Genomic DNA, 7179 nt, shown 5'->3' with positions numbered 1-7179 from the left:
AAGACAGTATTGTCGGAAGAACGGTCGTCTTACTGTTGAGACGGTCAGTTAAGAAATTTCTTTGATGACGTAAAAGTGACATCACTTCCCCACCCGATGGGGAAACGGTTGGGGGAAAGACCCAGAAAGGAATGCCTTTGATTGTCACCGGCATCTGCATATCATTAAAGCCTGACGACAGGGGTACTGTTATATAGGGAAAAAACGAACGGCCCCGTAGGATTGAGTAAGAGGGCGGGGATCTATCCTGTATATGAAGTCCTAGATATATAGTCATTGGCTGCCGGTGGTGGGGTTGGAATGGATGGAGGCAGAGGAATAAACCATTGCATTGTTCCAACTTGCCCCTTTTTCTGATGTAATGTAAGTGGTAGAGGGGGGGGGGGGGGGGGGGGGGGGGGGGGGGATAGTGGTAGAAGGGAGGGGGGGGGGGGGGGGGGGGGGGGGGGGGGGGGGGGGGGGAGAGAATAGTGATAGTCGGGAGGTTGTGATCGGGTAGCTGAGTCTCAATTTCATGAAAGACTACCTTCCTGTCCAAAGTGTAGCAAGCAATTGTTATTGTCTGTTTCATGCCATAGAAACCGGGATAAACTCCGGCTCCTTGGGCTTCATGCCTCTGAAGGACTATTGTTCATTAAAACATTTTGTTTTTTTTAATTTCAAATATTTAAAGGCGTTTAAATGGGTCTTTGATGTGAGTTGGGGGGGGGGGGGGGGGGGGGTCCCTCTAGCTCAATTATTAGGGTATTCGTTTTACATGCTAAGGGCAAAGTAGAGATTTTTATTTAACCCCACTGTCCACCCAGTAATGATTGGGAATATGTATTTGTTAGATCTGGTGGAAAGTACTTTGCAATAAACCTGTGTCCTATCCAAGGGGTAGCAAGCATTTACTATTGTCCGTTTCTCACTAAAGAAACAGATAGACTCCAGCTACATCAGCCTTGCAGCTCTGAAGGATTGAAGGTAGGACTAATTGATGGGATTACTTTCAGCATGATGTCTTTGTACTTGGTGCTATAAAGGTGTTGCCCTATTCGATTCCATTGTAAAGACAGGGGTACAAAAATGATCCGATGGCTTCTATTATTTCCAAACTTTTTTGAATTACTGATTTTGGAAAGTACTTATTTGCAAAGCTAGCAGTGAGTACTTGTTGTGCTATAAGTACATGCCGCATAAAAGTCTAATAATTACAAAACAAAGGAATTCTAATTCAATAATGAATTTACTTTCAACTCCCTTGAACATTGATGGAGTGTACCATTTCCCCGTTCACATACTCGTGTTCATTATTAGATGGTGCACGAATTGTTATGGGTGTTCCATCTATTATTTGCACACCACCACAGATGGGAAACCAGCTTTTAGATAAAACTGGTGCTTTACATCTCTGCACTCTCTTCCCTTGCTCGGAATCCTGAACTTGGCGTGCTGAGGAAACACTTTCGTGACTCGATGCACAATGTTGTGGCTTGCTGCAACACGTATGTCCATGATGCTGGCAACCATGCAGTGAAATGCTCCGGAGGCATAAAACATTAGGGTGATGAGGATTTGGTTTATAGGGGGCACCCATCCTGTTGAAAAATAAAATGACGATAACATCTATGTGATATACAAATCAATACACATTGATTTGCATGAGGGAAAAGAGGAAAAGGGTAAAAAAGAGATGAAGAAAATACACTCCAGCACGGGTTCCTTGAACTCCTCAGGACATGCAAAAACGTTCGAGGAAACCGTACATTGCCCTGACGTTTGATAAGGGGGGGGGGGGGGGGGGGGCCTTCGTAACCAATACGTACTTAAATATACACCATGGCATGTGGCCATCAACAAGCCACCTCCCCCTAGCTCAATTTGCAGAACTGTGCTGCGGCTGACACCTGAGTTATTCCAGTATTCCCATTGAACAAACCCTAAGACAAATTTCCGCATGAGGACAATTAAAGGGAAATTTATAATTACATGTATTATTTACTTTATTGGGAGAGGGTTGCTGTATCACAACATTCAATAATGACGTAGTCAACTATAGTCAGATTGTTAATAAATGGCGCGTGTTTTTCTTCTTTTTCTCAGCTGCCCCCCCCCCCCCCCCCCCCCCCCCCCCAATGCATAGCTGCAAAAAATTGTATGAACCTCTGAATCAATTTGTATAAATAAAAAATATTTTTTCATGAATTTTTAAACATTAGGCAGGATTTCGTTTATTGCAGCTATATTAAAATCGATAACAGGTGAGGATCGGAACTCTTAGAAGATTTACATTATCAAAATTATGAATTTTCCGCATATCCATTTTGAAGGAATTCGTTAAACTGGAGTGTTCGGTTAATTGAAGCAGTATTTGAATATGAAGCAACGAATGGCAATTATTAACTATCAGACATCTACATTTTATAACCATCAATACACATTACTAGTGAATACAAACGAAAATGAACATAACGCGCTTCCAATATAATTTTGATTGCAAAAGTTTGACAAATAGCATGTGTTTATGCCAAAGAGGATTACATAAATTTATGTAGACTGGTCAAAAGTAAAAACTCATCAATTATGAGACAGTGTCTCAACAAATATGTATTCAACAATAACAACAACAACAACAACAACCAAGAAATGTTGGACACATCAATCAGCACAGTCTGATGACGAGGATGATGAAAAGGAGAACTGAAACGACTACAGAAAGATTCCGAGCATCACTCTATCCAATGAAATGTAATTTTCCTCTAGTTTGCGAAGGTTGAGGCGTGCCTTTTCTCAGTCTACTCTTTGTTATCATTTATTGCCTCGTCGGTGAGAGTAAATTTGGTGTTCCTCCTCTCAATCTTTCCCTCTACTTAGGCCCAATGACCTCGATTGGATTGCGCTCACAGTGATATGGGGGAAGTCGCGCAACCTCGTGTCAGAACTCCCTGATTAGACAGTCTGCTTTGAAAGCTGTTTCTGGTTCATTTTTTTTTTTATTTTTTTTTTACTAAGGAGTATAGAATATGTAGTACTGTCTGATTGAAACCATGAAATCATATCAGCTTTTATATTTGCCAAAGTTGGAGCCTTAAAGTGACCACGGGCCAACGAATGGTAACGTTGTCCAAAGCAGTATTATTATTATTATTATTATTATTATTATTATTATTATTATTATTATTATTACTATTACTATTATTATTATTATTATTATTAAAATTATTATTATACTTACTTATTATTATTATTATTATTATTATTATTATTATTATTATTATTATTATTATTATTATTATTATTATTATTATTATTATTATTATTATTATTATTATTATTATTATTATCACCCCGTGTGGTGTCCGGGGTCCCTCAACTGAGAGGGTCAAGAATAGCCCAACGCCAAGCCAGCGTGTCGTAAAAGGCGACTAATGGTGTGTGATTCCCCCATCTTTGAGTCACCTGGTCCTCCAGGTTGGGGGTTGGCAAAGGGTTAACACCCCTTTCCGTTAAACTCAAACCGTTACAGAAACACAGACAGACAAACTAAATCCTTTTTTTAGCTTGGGCGACCGAAGAGTTTCTGGAATTACAGAATTTATGAAGGACAACAGACAAAGCCGAAAGGACTCTGCTGACCCGATGACGTCTTCGCCAAACAAGCAGCTTCGAATCGCGTCGTGGAACGTTCGCACCATGTATGAAGCAGGAAAAAGCTCTCAAGTTGTGACTGAGATGAGAAGATACAGGCTGCATATACTTGGAGTAAGCGAAACCCACTGGATACAATCCGGACAGAAACACCTCAAGTCTGGGGAGAAGATTTTATATTCAGGGAGAGGGGACGGGATTCATACACAGGGAGTAGGAATAATTCTAAGCAAGTTTGCCCAGAAGTCACTGAGAGGATGGGAACAATGCGGAGAAAGGATCATCATGGCGTCCTTTACAACACGGAGTAAGAAGATCAACATGAACATTGTACAGATCTATGCCCCAACAAATGATGCAATAGATGAGGACAAAGATACATTTTATGGTCTGCTACAACAAGTCATTGACAAGTTGCCAAGGAAAGACATCAACATATTGATGGGAGATGCTAATGCAAAAGTGGGACAGGATAACGTAGGCTATGAAGGTATCATGGGACGTCATGGCATGGGAGAAATGAATGATAATGGAGAGAGATTTGCAAATTTCTGTGCATTCAACAGTTTGGTGATTGGAGGATCAGTGTTCCCCATAAGAGGATCCATAAAGCAACTTGGGTCTCACCAGATGGTGTGACAGAGAATCAGATTGATCATTTTTGTATCTCTCGTAGATTCAGACGTTCATTGGAAGATGTGACAGTACGGAGAGGGGCAGATGTTGGATCAGACCACCACCTGCTATTGGCAAAGCTTAAGCTTCGACTCAGAAAACACGGGGCCAGATCACATACAAGAAGAAAATTCGAGGTGAATGCACTTGATGGGGAAAAGAATGAGGAATTCAAACTACAATTGAGTAATAGATTCCAACCTCTTACTGAGCTCGAGGAGGACATAGATGTAGAGTCACATTGGGCAAAGGTCAAGGAAGTCTACATAACAACTTGCCACGAGGTATTGGGGGTAAAGAAATCGGAACATAAAGAATGGATAAGTCCAACCACCTTGGACCTTATTGAAAAGAGGAGAACAAGGAAGGAACAAGTGAATGCAAGCCGAACAAGGGCTTCAAGACTGGATGCACAAGAGCAGTATCGAGCCATAGCTAAGGAAGTCAAAAGATCTGTGAAGAAAGACAAGGAAGCATTCATGAACAGACTTGCAGAGAAAGCAGAAGCAGCAGCGACTGGAGGACACATGAGGATCCTTTATCAAACTACCAAGACACTTGCTGGAAAATATGGGAAACCAGAGGTACCAGTCAAAGACAAAGATGGGAAAACTATTTTTGGAAAAGAGGCTCAATCTGAACGATGGAGGGAACATTTCAACTGCCTTCTGAACAGACCACCACCAGACAACCAGCCAGAAATTTTGCCTGCAAGGAATGAGCTACCAATTAGCTGTGATCCACCATCGATAGCAGAGATTGTGGGTGCCATTAACAAGATGAAAAGGGGGAAAGCTGCTGGACCAGACCAGATTCCACCGGAGGCTCTAAAAGTTGATGCGAAAAGAAATGCTGAGGCCCTGCACCCACTATTTGAGAGAATCTGGAATGACGGGATATTCCCAAAGGATTGGAAGGAAGGACATCTTATCAAGCTTCCAAAGAAAGGGGACCTCAGTAATTGTAATAATTATCGAGGCATCACTCTTCTTTCTATCCCAGGAAAGGTTTTCAACCGTATTATTTTAGAGAGAATTAAGAATGCAACAGATGCTAAACTGCGGGACGAACAGGCAGGTTTTCGGAAAAAACCGTTCAACCACCGACCAGATTGCCTCTCTGCGAGTCATAGTAGAACAGTCTATAGAATGGAACTCTCCTCTTATTGTCAACTTTCTGGATTACGAGAAGGCTTTCGACAGTATTGACAGAGCAACATTGTGGAAAATTCTGGCACATTATGGACTCCCTGAAAAGATAGTAAACCTCATTAAGGAAATGTATGAAGGATCAAGTTGCAGGGTTGTACATGAAGATCAGCTTACTGACAGCTTTGAAATTAAGACTGGTGTCAAGCAGGGATGCTTGCTCTCACCATTCCTGTTCATCCTTGCCATTGATTGGCTAATGAAGGAAACCTCCAAAGGGAGAAGAAATGGGATACAGTGGACCCCCTGGACACAGTTGGATGATCTGGATTTTGCAGATGATCTGGCTCTTCTGTCCCACACCCAGGACCAGATGCAAGCAAAAACCACAATTATAAACAGCCTCTCGGAATCAATTGGTCTAAGAATTCACCCTGCAAAGTCAAAGGTCTTGAGGATAGGTACGCGTCAAAGGGAGCAGATCAAAGTAAAAGATCAGGAACTCGAAGATATAGACACTTTCTGCTATCTCGGAAGTATAATTGACAAGGATGGAGGCACGGAAGCAGAGGTGAAAGCACGAATAGGAAAGGCACAGGCTGCATTCACATCTTTGAACAGAGTTTGGAGAACTAAAGATATCTCCCTTCAACTAAAGCTAAGACTTTTCAACTCAAACGTGAAGTCTGTCCTACTGTATGGATGTGAAACTTGGAACGCATCACAGGCATGTATAAGGAGGGTACAGATTTTCGTAAACAGGTGCATGCGTAAGCTACTCAGAATAAAATGGATGGATAGAATAAAAAATGAAGAAGTATGGAAAAGAACACAGCAGAAACCAGTGGGAGAGGATATAGGAAGAAGACGGTGGAGGTGGATTGGACACACGCTTAGAAAGAATGACTCAACTATAACAAAGAAAGTATTGGACTGGAACCCTCAGGGCAGAAGATCAAGGGGAAGGCCACGAGGAACATGGAGAAGAATTAAAGAAGCTGATATACAGAGAAGTGGTAAGACCTGGAATGAGATAAAAAAGTTGGCTCAGGATAGAGAAGGATGGAAACTGTTTGTCTGTGGCCTATACCCTGACCCAGGGTGAAAAAGGCAATGATGATGATTATTATTATCATCATCATCAATATTATTTATCATTATTATTATTATTACTATTATTATTATTATTATTATTATTATTATTATTATTATTATTATTATTATTATTATTATTATTATTATTATTATTATTATTATTATTATTATTATTATATTATTAGCCTATTACAAGGACACCTACAGGTGTCTTTGGCCTATTATTATTATTGTTATTATTATTATTATTATTATTATTATTATTATTATTATTATTATTATTATTATTATTATTATTATTATTATTATTATTATTATTATTATTATTATTATTTTATTAGTATTATAGTATTATATTATTATTGTTATTATTATTATTATTATTATTATTATTATTATTATTATTATTACTACTACTACTACTACTATTATTATTATTATTATTATTATTATTATTATTATTATTATTATTATTATTATCATTATTATTATTATTTGATCTATAATTCATTATTATCACCATCATCACCACCATCATCATCATCATCATCATCATCACAGAAAATGCAAAGTTCTTGTATTCCACATGTTTTATTTTTTTAATCGTCGTTAGTTTGGAAAGAGTTGATCC

Source organism: Berghia stephanieae, chromosome 11 (genome assembly GCF_034508935.2).
Source record: "Berghia stephanieae isolate SIO BIC M18660-M18661 chromosome 11, UCSD_Bste_1.3, whole genome shotgun sequence".
NCBI lineage: Eukaryota > Metazoa > Mollusca > Gastropoda > Nudibranchia > Aeolidiidae > Berghia > Berghia stephanieae.
The sequence above is the reverse complement of the archived record's forward strand: the minus strand, read 5'-3'. Positions refer to the sequence as shown.